This window comes from Myotis nattereri (assembly GCF_964212035.1).
Source record: "Myotis nattereri genome assembly, chromosome: 9".
NCBI lineage: Eukaryota > Metazoa > Chordata > Mammalia > Chiroptera > Vespertilionidae > Myotis > Myotis nattereri.
This window is the reverse complement of record NC_138084.1, coordinates 8,524,585-8,538,025: the sequence shown is the minus strand read 5'-3', so window position 1 is coordinate 8,538,025 and position 13,441 is coordinate 8,524,585. Positions and strand designations below refer to the sequence as shown.

The window sequence follows — 13,441 nt, the reverse complement described above, 5'->3', positions numbered from 1 at the left end:
CCCTTTACAAAGGTTAACAAACTGTAATTCTCACAGAAAAGGTGGTTGATGCCACTGTTTAGGCAGTGATGGCCTAAACAGAGGTGACACGCGAACTCATGTTTTTGGTTGATTTATCTTTGTTAAATGGCATTTAAATATATAAAATAAATATCAAAAATATAAATCTTTGTTTTACTATGGTTGCAAATATAAAAATATTTCTATGTGTGACACGGCACCAGAGTTAAGTTAGGGTTTTTCAAAATGCTGACACGCCGAGCTCAAAAGGTTCGCCATCACTGGCCTAGTGTGTGGGATCTGGGGTCAGAGCTGATGGGTTCATAGCCTGACTGCCTCGCTCCAGTTGTGTGAACTGAGACAAGTTACGCGCCTGTCAGTTCCTGCTTCCCCTTTTCTAAGGTGAGATAGCAATAATCGCTGTCTCACAGGCGATTATTTGAGGCTTAAAGGCATTGATCCGGGTAGAGTCTTTGGAACAAACACACCCTGGTAGGCGGTCAGCAGTCAGTAGATGTTATCATATTACCATCAAGGAGCACAGAATCTAATTAAGAGGTGTTGGAGTCATCTTTGTTCTAAATTATGACAAAAAGAAATTCTTAGACTCCCACTTTTGTCGTGTATAGTATTCTATCTTCTTGGGAACAGTTCACATTTCTTACGATGAATCCCTTTTCTCCGACTGTAATTCTCCACCGTACCTGGGTAATTCCGCTGGCTTTCTTAGCTCTAGCAAGACTCCTGCATGAGATCTCTCCCCTGAAATCTGCCTAGTTCTACAAGCAAGCACATGGTTTTGGAGATAACTATTCAGTATAGTGGCAAAGTATTCGCTTTCCCATTAAGATTCCTTACAAATCTAATTATAACTCTAGCTGAGATGCTGAGAGGAGAAAGTAGAGAGAGAACAAGAGCTTCTCATATATTCTCATACATGTATATGAGAATACTTTTTTATTGCTTAAAATATTACAAAAACTAGTACATTTGTCTCCTTTTTTTCCTCCTTGATCTTCCCCCAACCTCCCCTACCCGCCCCCCCCCCCCCAGTATCTTGTGTCCATTGGTTATGCTTATATGCATGCATATAAGTCCTTTGGTTGATCTCTTACCCCCTCAAACTCCCCCAGCCTTCCTGCTGTAGTTTGACAGTCTGTTTAATGCTGTTCTGCCTCTGTATCTATTTTTGTTCATCAGATGAGAATACTTTTGATAATTAATCCAGAAATGAAAAAACTACACAAATTAAAATATAAAGGAGGAGCCACTATTGAAAAAGGCACCAGGACTGGTAATATTCAACTGAGTTCTATCTAACTTTTAAAAAATAGGTAACTCTAATGTTATTAAATCAATTCAGGCCTTTGAAATATATGATAATGTTCCCAATTTGTTTTATGAAACCAGTCCAGCTTTAATATCAAAATCCAATAAAGATATATGAAACAATAATCAAAATATGTAAATGAATACAGGGCAGCCAAGCAAAAATGTGTGTGTGTAGGGGAGAAGATTGTAATAAAAAATAGGAACTTATGTGTACTCCAGGATCACATTTATGCAATTACACAAAAATTATGTATTACATACGTAAATAATAAATTATTCAATGCATAAATTATCAATAGATAACACTTTTATAAAGTCTGTGACAGTCAACACAGACACATGTACCAGCACATACACGAAACATACATACACACAAAGGGGAATGTAAGGCTTTTCACTGCATTTAAGGGCCAAATGGTCTGATCCTAGGCCAAACTCCGAACTCTTAATGTATTCCTGAAGGTTATCATTTGCAACCCCAACCTTGCACCATCTACAATGTGGCTCACAACAGGCAGGGACCTTCTCATTCATTTTGTATCTCACAGGGTATTTCGTGAGGTTGAAAAAAAACCAAACCTGTATTAAGGACATCCAGACAGCCTGACATACTCTAAAACTGAGAATAAGCAAAGATAACCATGCCAGAACACCTGTTTCAATAAACACTGGCCCTAAGCAATGATTTGAGGAGGAAAAGTTCTGTATTCGAAACCATTCAGGAAATCTCTTAACAGGAGAGTGACAGCGCAGACAGTACGAAAGCCGGGTAGTAAACAAAAGTCTTGTCTAACCTAGAAAACCCCCAAACTGGCTGACTGTGGAACTCTTTCTCCTTTTCTTTTTCTGCGTGATACCAGTTAATGTCCCCAGGAGCCGCTGCTCTGAAGAACACCTTGAGGAAATTCTAGCGTTGGTCATTTCAGAGTTTCAAGTCGTTGCCCTTGGGCCATTTCAGACACAGAGGAAACCCCGAGAAGAACTGATGCGTGGGCCGGATTCCTTACGGAAGAAGAAAACATGTTCTTTGTCATTATGCGGTTGGCAAATTCTGCTCCTGTTTTCTTGTTTCACCGTGCATTTTATCAGACGTACGCATGACCTCTTCCCTGGATGCGCATCACTTGAGATAGCATCGGGGTGAGCACCAGAAAAACTGGAAAGTGCTTGTTGTAAGTGTCAGGGACCATCATCATTATACTGGTTGGCTCTAATGCCATCTTGGGCATTAAATTAACTTAGGTAAAATGATAATATCAATAACTTGATGGTTTTCCTAACGGGAGACATACAAGAAAAATGCTCTACTGGGAAAGGCTGTGTGATACTTCATGGATACTGATGTTCTTACAATCAGACACTAAAAACCTGCAAGTGTCCATGTGGGAGCCAAAAAAAAAGCAGAATACAAGTATTAATATTAATAACAAGTATTATTGTTAACTCTTAATGAATATTCATTGATGACTGATTTAGGCATAAGTCTATGAATATCACTAGTTCAGGATTTGTTAATACATATCCTTATAAAAAGAAATGATGAACCAAATTCTAGCAGGACTGAATAATGATTAAACAAATTGACTCTAAAATTTTAAAAATGTTTATTTTTCAAACCTTTGAGAAGCACCTAAATTAAAAAAGATGGCCAATATGTTCATAGTAAATAATGTCATTTAGCCCAGCTGGTGTGCTCAGTGGTTGAGTGTCGACCTATGAACCAAGATGTCTCAGTTTGATTCCCGGTCAGGGCACATGCCCGGGTTGCAGGCTCAATCCCCAGTGGGGGCCGTGCAGGAGGCAGCCAATCAATGATTCTCTCTCATCACTGATGTTTCTATCCTTCTCTTCCTCTCCCTTCCTCTCTGAAATCAATAAAAATCTATTTTTCAAAAATTTCATTTATACTTTATTTGCCTTAATGTTTACCTATGTGGCCATAGCAACATAGCATTTATTTTTAAAAATTCTATAATTTAGACCTTTCTGAGACTACAATTTCTTTCACTTGGTATACATTAATAAGATCTATCTATATTCAGTTTCAATGTATTCAATTAACAAAAGTTCCATTTCTATCTCCCAGTGCTTCCCTAGTAATAAACAAAATCACTAGACATGATTTTTCAGTATCGGCGATGGATTTTCCTTCATCATTCCAGTCTCCTCCAGGCCTACCTATGCCTAGCAACAGTGTTTCAAGATGCCTGGCTGGAACTAGGGGTGCCCACAGGAGGGAGCCAGGATGCTGGCTCTCTTGCCACGTGGCCTATCCAACACAGATTCCAGGAGAAGCCTGGGACACGGTTTGGTGGGAGTCAGGAAGGAGAGGCCACGTGTGTCTACCTAACTGCCACCGACTTGAAAGACAAGAGTCCACAGTCTAAGCCTTCTTTCTACCGTCATTCAACTAGCACAACCTACACCAGACAGTTAGTCCCATATTCAAAGCGTCCAGCCTACCTAAGAGTGAATTCCCTAAGAAAAAGCGCTATGCACGTAGCAATAAGTGACTTTAATCAGTGCCAGAAGAATGGGGAAAAATGAAATTCAATAAGAAAGTTAAAAATTATTTTCTAGCCTTAATTTGAATATTGCTGAACAATGGAACTGACTTTGTAGTAATCAAGTAGAAAGCGAAAGAATAACTTTATTCTATGAATCCAAAAACCAGAGAATGTCACAGTTCCTGGGCTCACTGCCACTATACACAGGACAAAAGCAGAGCCAATGCTGCCTGAAAAGCAACGCACAGAACAGATTAACACAGAGTAGTCTCCAATATGTAGTCGATTCTGCTGTGATTTCATCTAGGTCAGTGAACACACAGATAAAATTAATGGATGATAAAGTTCATACTGAGGGGAGTAGTAGAAAGCTCACCCATGGGCCTGGGATCTGGAGTCTGACCGGGGTTCTCCCACCTGCTCCCTTTTGGATGTTAAGCAAATCACTTTGCCTGACTGGGTCCCCGTGCCCCCGCTCAGGAACATGAGAGGATAAAATCAAGTCAACTCATAAGAGCGCCTCAATTACACTATGATTTAAAACAAGAAAGGGATTTTCAATCGTTTTATCACCCCTAGACCATAGTTTAATCTTGCCCAGCAAAGAAAAAAAAAATTTGCTACATCTTTTAATCTCTAGATACCTCCCTCCATTCCCTTTGTTCCCTTACAAGGCATCTGATAAAGAACCTGGGCCCCTTAACCTGGGGTGTTCCCAAGGCCTGCACAGGGCAGATGCACACTCAGATGCTCTCTACATTTCCTGCAAATGACAGAAATGGAAGTATTTAAGTTCTCATTTTCATTCATTTATAATATTGTAAAATGGGAAGTACTTAACAACAAAAGCAGTCTGTATGAACGGCGCCCCGCACTCTTCCTCATTCGCCGAGAGCGCTACCCCTTTCTCAGGAAGAATAAAATGGAAGGGCCCCTTCTCTACTAACACCAAGGATTCTTGTTACTAGGAAGCCAACTTTGGGCTCCTAAGCATTAGAGATAAGCGTTTTATCCCTTGCCCAGTCTTTGCAAGTTCCCTTCATCCTTCTATTTGCATTCCTCTCCTTTCTTTCTAGACCTTCAGCTCCCTTACCTACACAGCTGTCACAGAAGGTGGCCCTGTCACGTGGAGACTGCAGCAGTAACTCTTCCAGGAGGCAGCCTTTCAGCAGAAATAATAGACATATGCCGCCTTAGAAGCTTAAGCCCGTCTCTCCTGGGGAAATGAACTCCAAGAGGCGCCTTAAAAAGCAGCAGCATGCAGGAGAGGCAGGAAGGGAGAGATGTTTCCTAGCATCGTCGTCGAGGAAACAATTCTGCCACCAGCCATTACAGCTGGGTCGTCTGCAGAAATGAGTGTTCTGTAGGCAGAGCAGATGTTCCAAAAGCTGTATCATTTGTAAATATAGATGAGAAATGTGAATTAAAGATGTGACCTCACTCAATATCATATTTGAGAGTAACAGCAATGAGAACATTGAATATAATTGGAGCTAAGAATGCAAGGATCTTTTTTTCCAGTCCAAATATAACTGCAGAAAACATATTTTGAAGAAGTAAAATAACTCTCACTGTTGCCTGCCACCATCCAGTGCAAAGTGAGCCAGTCTAATCCTGAGGCTCTTAGATAAACGTGGCTGATTCCACATCTTTGCTGAAATAACTGCCAATTCTTCGGCCACAGGAGACATGAACGGCTGGATTGGATGGAGGTCATGATGTAAAAGGATGATTAACTAGAAAGAAAAGGCGGAGGAGAGCATTTTCATTCCCTTCAAATTTCAGGGACTTAGAAATAATGGCTTGAAATATCCCATCCCACTAAGAAAGGTAGGAGGAAAGCTGGTAGACATCGGGACCTCAACTTTTATTTTTGCATTTTCAAATACAGTTTTATTGTACCAATGGAGAGTCACATTCTGCTTAAAAATCCAAGAGGCTTTTTTCAAAAGATCCAGTGGAAAGGAAGGGAGGAGACACAGATGAAGGGAGACCAGCAGGAGGTTCAGAGATTAAGCTACAGTTTCTTCTTAACAGAACTATTCACAAGTGATGGCAGATATGCACGCCCATACATTTTTTAAAATGCTAGGATGATGGGAAGAGTGAAATGATGACGATTTCCTGACTGTTTGCTTAGAGTTTCTATTGTATCTTCTTTACCTGCCATAGTCTTTTGTTTTAGATGCTCCAAGGAAAAAATCACATACACGGACTCCATGGTATTATCAATTTCACCTTTATTTTTATTTTTTAAATATATTTTTATTGATTTCAGAAAGGAAGGGAGAGCTAGAAACATCAATGATGAGACAGAATCATCTATTGGCTACCTCCTGCATGCCCCCTCCTGGGCATTAGTCCTGCAACCTGGGCATGTGCCCTGACCGAGAATCGAACCAATGACTTCCTGGTTCATGGGTTGATGCTTAACCACTGAGACACACAGGTCTGCTCAACTTCACCTTTAAATCAATCATTCACAGGCAGAGTTTAAAGCTATACCTGATTGCCTATCCCAGTTCTGACAGCACTCATAATGCTGGACTCACATGTTCAAGACCTGTGGCATCCCCTCCTTTTACACACACCAACCTGACCTCAGCAGAACAAAAATCCATATGGAGAAGTTATTCTTGTGCTCTTCTCCCTGCCTTGTTTTGGTTTCAGTTCTGGGATTGCCCAGGCTGCACAGCTGGTGGTAATGGCAGCGAGGAGATCAACTTTGTCATGAGAGTTTTTTGTTTTCATTCAGACTCTGCATTGGGCATCTGCCTCTTGGCACTTATGTGCGGGCCCTGTGGAGCCTGGCGATGATCTTTGAGGCAGTAAAGTGCCACCCACAGGACAGAGATGGAAAAACACTTTTTGGGTTTCCTTGAGATGGCTACTTTGTCTTGCTCCAGAACCCGGTGAGTGCTCCTGGATCCTCCTCCGTTCTGTCAGGATCTGCAATCCTGGAAAAGAGGCCCATTTCGGGGTGGAAGGACTGATGCCCTCCTCCTCCTACAGCTGAGGCTCTGGTCATCTTTACAGGATGTCCAGCAGAACCTGAGAGGTGGTTCCAGTCATCCTGGATGCTCCTCTTCCTGGGGTTCCCCATTTAGACATGTTTGTGCCTGGTCCTGAAGCTCTGGGAGTGGGCCCAGACTTCTTGCTTAGAGATAGCCAATTGGTTACATTACAAAGGTGGGTCACCTCCAACAGACTGGCTGTCTGGCCTGTTGTGAGGATTCTAAGCATAATCCCAAATCAGTAGGTAAGTGTGCTGGGATCAATTAGTTACATCTGCTATGGAGGCTGTATTGTAGAATGGAAATAGGAGTGGACAGATATCTAGCATCCTGGACAAATGAGCTCTAAGGTTTCTGCCAGCATCTAGCCTAGCTCCATTCATTTTCAGAAGATAAAACCAGGGCCAAGGGTGGCTAAGTGACTTGCCCAAGGGTTATCGGCACTGGGCAAGTCTTGGCTTCCCTATGACAGTGTTCCACCACCAGATGTACCATGTTACTTTTCTGAAGCATCAACTGGGAGACAGAGAAGGGAAAATGAAGTGAGGAGGGCAAAAGGAGAAGGTGAAACAATGATGAAGGGACCAAATGGAAAAGAGGAAAAGATGAGCAGGACTTGGCCAGCAAATGGGTGTGACTTCCAGGCTGCAACTGGTACACAAATAAGCTCTTTCCACACCTGGGAAATCAAAGATACTGACGCTTCCTCACCACCCACTTGAGAAAATCTACTTGTGTAACACACACACACACACACACACACACACACACACACCCCTCCCAGTTCCACCCCTGAGCTGTCATAGCCTTGGCTGAGCACACCACTGGTCGTGTGAATGTGGACCAAACGCTTGGGCCCAGAATGGATAACTGGTCTGAGCTGGTTTAACTGAACTTTCCCCCAGGAATCTGAAACTGGGCCCTGCAGACACTTGTCATTCCATGTTGGGTGCTTGACAAGGGATGTGATACCAAGCAGGAAGCCATGTTTGGCACACATACACACCACAACAGAGAATGCTGATTGAAGAGAGAGAGCGAGTAGAATGAGACAGATACAAGGAGCAGCAGGGGCAAGAGACCATGTGACCTGGAGAGAGAGAGTCAGGGAGGTGAGGTGCTCCAGTTCCACAATTTAGGGGGACTCAGCTGTACTCTGAACCACTGGGTTTCATGAGGTACCTCATGCTTTCCAAAATATAGTCAGCCCTTGGCTTCAATTAGCTCAGGTGGGTTCTGTTCTCTGTAAGCAAATATGACCACTAGTTAGGCCAACTGAACCCTGGTTGGTTATCATTGTCTATGAACACAGTAACCCTGCTGTGTGTGTGGGGGGGGGGGGAGAGATGAGAAGTGTTTCCCTATTAAAAGCCAAATGTTCTCAGAAAATCCAAATGAATATGCTCACCATTGCAATGTTATAGTACTGACTTTTATCCACCAAGCAAGGCATTTAGGCAACAGATCAAATTAAACAAGATAGCGGCTACTTAAAATCTACTTTGATGATTAGCTTCAGAAATAAATGTGGAACAAGTTTATGTTATTAATTTACTACCACACATATTTCATGCACAACAACCCTAGCGTTTGGGCTGCAAAATCCTGAGAACATGGCATCCATTTGCTGTTCACAAATTACTAAAAATCCCACATGGTAAAGCCTTTTAAATCAACTGCAGGGGAAAATCAGTGTCTGATCAAGATTCTGGGCCTGTAAAATTGGCTGGCGGTGTGTGAAGAGCTCCTAAAACTATGAATAAATAAAGCACCAGCAAGTGATGAGGCAAAGCCTGTTGAAAGACGACTCTAGAGTTTCCTTGTATGAAGGCAAATGATATGAAGTCGGGAGAAATAAACTCTTTTAAAAGACAATTCACTTTTGTGGGGATTGGATTTTTGATGAAATCCTCCACAGGTGGCACAGAACATGAGAACGTGGAGATGTCACCACAACCAGCACTGGTCAGTGCAGGCCTGCAGAAGTCACGAGGCTTGTAAAGGATTCATTGGTCCATGGCTTGCTTCCAGTACACATTCTGGGATAAACCAATTTTCCAAACTAAATTTTTCACTGTTTCAAAATTTTTTTGGTGATTTTGCATAAAATACCACTCTAATTTTGCTGAGTTTATTCTCCCTTTAGTTTTAATGTTTAATCTCTAAAGAGATAAGCCTCCAATGCTTTTCTGGATCCTTGAGAAAAGATATTTGGAACAGCGAGGAGCAGATGTGCAGCTCACACTGCAACACGACTCACCCTGTCTAAGGGAGGTACCCTTGTAACTGGTGCAGAGAGCTGTAGCTTCATCTTCCTTGTCACTTACCTCCTTGGACACCTACCTGTCCAGAGTCCTTAGACTTGGGCATAAATAAAATAATATGAAATAGTTGGGGCAGTTTTGATTTTCATTTTCAGCAGCAGAAAGCCTTGTGCAAGGTAAATGACCAATAAACAGACATCGTTTTGTCCAGATGTAGAAGACACCTTTTTGAGCATCTGTCCAACACATGGTCCCTTCTCTAGAAATGCCCTCTCCTGAAAACATGAGGTTGGTTCGCTACCAACTCCAATTCTGATTGTCCCAAGAGTGAACACCTGCACCAGGGGAAGCCAATCACCCCTGGCCTCCCAGCAAACAGGGCAGCCCTGGGCCACAGAGCACTGCCGCTGGTTGTGCGTGGGACACTGGGCTCCACACTACCTTTTCAGGTTGGCTCTTTGTCCCATGGCTACAGAGAAAGTTTCTAGATAAACATATAGGAGAAGACCAGAGAGAATGAAATGAGAGAATTTGTGGGGGAGAAGAAAGGAGGAGAGAGAGGCAGAGACAAACAATAGAATGAGAGGGCGGGCCCTGGATCGGATGGTTCTTTTCTCATCATGCCCATCTGTACTCTCTCTTCTCACCACAATGTAACCCTGCAGCCTTCCAATAAGACCCCCCCTCCACACCATCTCTGATCCAGCTAGTGTGAGAGATACTAGCAACCAAAGACGATGACCACCCAAACCTTGTGTATGACTCAAGCCACCTCCACCTCATCTCCGTGAGGAAAAATGCCCATCCCTCCAGGGTGAGATTCCACTTCTCCACCAGAGGATTTTCTGTTGAGCTGGAAAATATTTGTTTTATTTTCTTTTTACCCTATTTTTGTAGTTTATCTGTGAACAGCCCAGTACAATCCCAAACACCTCATAACATCTGGAATCTGCTTTTTTTATGATGCCTGATGAGATTGTTATTATAAATCTAGAGATCAAAAGGAGAGCTTCCCAGCTGACACTTCTGAGCACTGTGTGGGGAGCACCTGGGAGAACGTGCTGCCTATGCTCTCTCCCTCGTGCCTGAGGTCAACTGCACCCCATGATGAGAGCACAGGGCAGGGTCACAGCCAATGGGTGCGATATTCTTGGTGTTCTTTTCTCTCTTCGGTCTCAGTGGGTATGAACAGAGAGCCTCGGAATCTGACAGACCCAGATGAAAATCCCAGCTCTCCACTCACCTCACTGCGACCTTGGGGCAAGTCACTTCACCTTGCTCTGTGCCTGTTCTCTCACCTGTGAACTCCCTTCCTCGCATCACTGACAGGGCTAAAGGAGACAATGCATTCAAGGGTGTAGAACAGTGCCTGGTACCCAGTGACCATTAAAAATAATTGGGTGGCCCAGCCGGTGTGGCTCAGTGGTTGAACATCAACCCATGAACCAAGAGGTTACAGGTTCGATTCCTGGTCAGGTGGGAAAGTGAGAGCTAAGACAGCTGAGGTGACTAACCTAAGCTAGAAAGGTTAACAATGTCTTCTAGCTGAAGTTTTGTTCCTTTCGGGAAAGAAATGAAGTATACTGAGGGCCCGCTACTTAACAGGGTTTCACATGTTACCGCATTCATCCTCCCAACACTCGGAGTAGCTATCACCGTCCCCATGTATCCGTCAGACTTCCATTGCACAGTTTAAGCCAGTGTACGCAGGAAAGGGCTTACCAGGGATGATGAGTGGCTTAAGGGTCTTATTGGGAGTTCTGCAGAAACGGCTGCTAGTGACAGAGCTTCCAAGAACACACCCAATGTCACCAAAGAATTGGGATACGGCCGAAAAGGAGCCGACACGGCCATGCCTGTGCTCGCCTGGAGAGACGGCAGCTGCAGGAATGTGGCCTCTGCTCCTGGTATCGTGGAAGTGCCTCTGTTTGGCTGACCGTCACTCACACCTGGAACCCTGCCTGTACTGGAGCCAGAGAACTGTGATTTTTAACTTCCTAGCTTCTGAGGCCCTGGAAGGCACACTTGGAAAGAGGGTAGAGGATGCTGACCGGTGTGGCCCAACGGTTGAGGATGGATCTATGATCTAGAAGGTCACGGTTCGATTCCCCGTCAGGGTACATGCCCGGGTTGAGGGCTTGATCCCTAGTAGGGGGTGTGCAGAAGGCAGCCGATCAATGATTCTCTCTCATCATTGATGTTTCTCTCTTCCTTCCCCTTCCTCTCTGAAATCAAAATATTTTTGTTTTTAAAAAAGAGGATCGGGGAATTGGAGTTTCCAGTGGAAACTTCCTAGAGTGAGACTTGAACTCAGGCTGGGTGACTCCTAAGCTGGTGCTGTTCCCACAGAGCCAGGCTGCCCCCACTTACTCTCCCTCCTGTTTGTTTCCATGTCTTGGTTGCTCTTGAACTCGGCTTCGCATCTGGCCACAACCGCTCCACACCGACTGAGTGAGGCTTGAACAAATGCCACGGCTGACTCTCAGGAGCAGCCGATTCAGGAACCCCTGCAGGGCTTCCTCCTATTTCTTACCCCCTAGGAGCTCAGGGTCTTCACCCCCACTATGTACTGTGATTTCCATAAGTACCTGGGCCTCCCTCTCCTCTCTGGCCATGCCCGCATCCTCTCCAGCATCACCTCGCCCTTGCTCTCATGGCTGCCTGCCCCAGTTCTTGGAGATCCTCTTTCTGGTTACTTTAGAGACAAACAGTCCTGGGATTCTGAAAACAAGCCACTCTGTACAATCGGGCCAGTACCTACGATGTCCAATAATACAAGGTCCCTCTGTAGCTTTGGGGCCCATTGTGATCACCAGTTTGCTATAAGCTATCAATTTCCAAAACCGCCCTCAAAACCCTGCTATTATTTGATGCTGCATACAGAATCCCACCCCCACCCCACCCCCGAGTAAACCTGGCATCAGCACAGCCATTTCTGAAACAGAGAAGCTAGTCCCCCGGGTGCTAAGGGGAGAGAATACAGAACTTCCCGGTGGGGAGTCACTTCTGCTTGCCTCCCGTTTGTGAGGATGATCAGAGCGACATTACCGAGGGCCCAGATGGCAGAGGTGGCCACCTTCATCCCGGACACAAATCACCCCAGGCCCTGGCTGTACATCCCAGCAGCAGCAGGTGTGCGCTGCAGAGGAAGAGCTCCGGCAATTAAAAAAGTGACATTTTAATGGATTACGCACATCAGTTAAGGCTGTAAATCATACACCGCCTGCCTTGGATGGGATCCCAGGCACAGGCAAGAAGAGGAGGCAGCATCAACACTATGAAAATTTGATCGCTCCTTCTGACCTTTCCATACTTCACTGTGAAAACCAACATTAACCTTCACTTCCAGGGAGGCCTCTTTCTGCTGCTTAACAAAGGCAATAGTTTGTCTCGGTAATAACACGTGAGCTGGCTCGCCTTTGTACGTCCTGCACGTCACCAGTTACCTGATGGGGTCCCATTAGCCCTGGAAATAAAGTAAGTGGTCCTTTCTGCTGACGGCGTGAGGAATGACAAGGGGGCGCAGGCGCAAGGCTCGCTGGAGGTACCAATCCACAAACAGAGGCTAAGGTAGGGCCTAGAAGATTGCTTTGTTGCTGTTTTTTGTTTTTTCTGTTTGCACAACATGCAGGGTAGGTTTGGTCTTAAAAAGTGACATTTTAATGGATTACGCAGATCAGGGTACGAAGATAAGGAAGGAGTCCTTGTCTGAAAAGACTGTGGGAAAGAGAGACGTGCCAACAAATCATTAGAAATACAAGGCGGTGAGCGTGCAAAATGTTAGAAGAGCGATGCGATGGGCACGGAATAGGTAGGCACCCTGCAGTGGGGTGTCAAGGTCACAGAGAAGGTGGCCTACCTCACTGGTCTCACTTTGGAAAACAAGTTACCCTCACTGGCTGTCACTTCAGAGTTAAACTCTCCCAAAGAGATAACAGAATCAAAGAGCTGAAAGGAGACCATATGCCCCAGTCCTCTCATTTTACACATGAAGAAACTAAAGCCAGACGTTAAATGACTTGTCCAAAATCACACAGTGTTACAGACTAAATTGTGCCCCTTCCCCAATTCATATACTGACACCCTAGCAATGTGACTGTACTTGGAGACAGGGTTTTTACAGAGGTCATTAAAGTTAAATAATCATAAAGGTGGGGCCCTAATCCAATAGAACTGCTGTCCTTGTAAGAAGAGAGAGACACCAGGGATGAGCACACACGGAGAAAAGGCTGTGTGAGGACACAGCCAGGAGCCAGCCATCTGCAAGCCAGGAAAAGAGGCCTCAGGAAAAACCAAACCTGCCAACATCTTGAATTTGGACTTC

The 13,441-nt window shown here is 44.4% G+C and overlaps 1 protein-coding gene across 2 annotated transcripts in view; it reads right to left on the bottom strand.

Annotated features, from left to right (window-relative positions):
* Nucleotides 1-13,441, bottom strand: part of KIAA1549L (KIAA1549 like) — a gene marked incomplete at its 5' end in the record, with an annotated part of 221,749 nt that overhangs the window by 102,893 nt on the left and 105,415 nt on the right. The window lies entirely within an intron of this gene.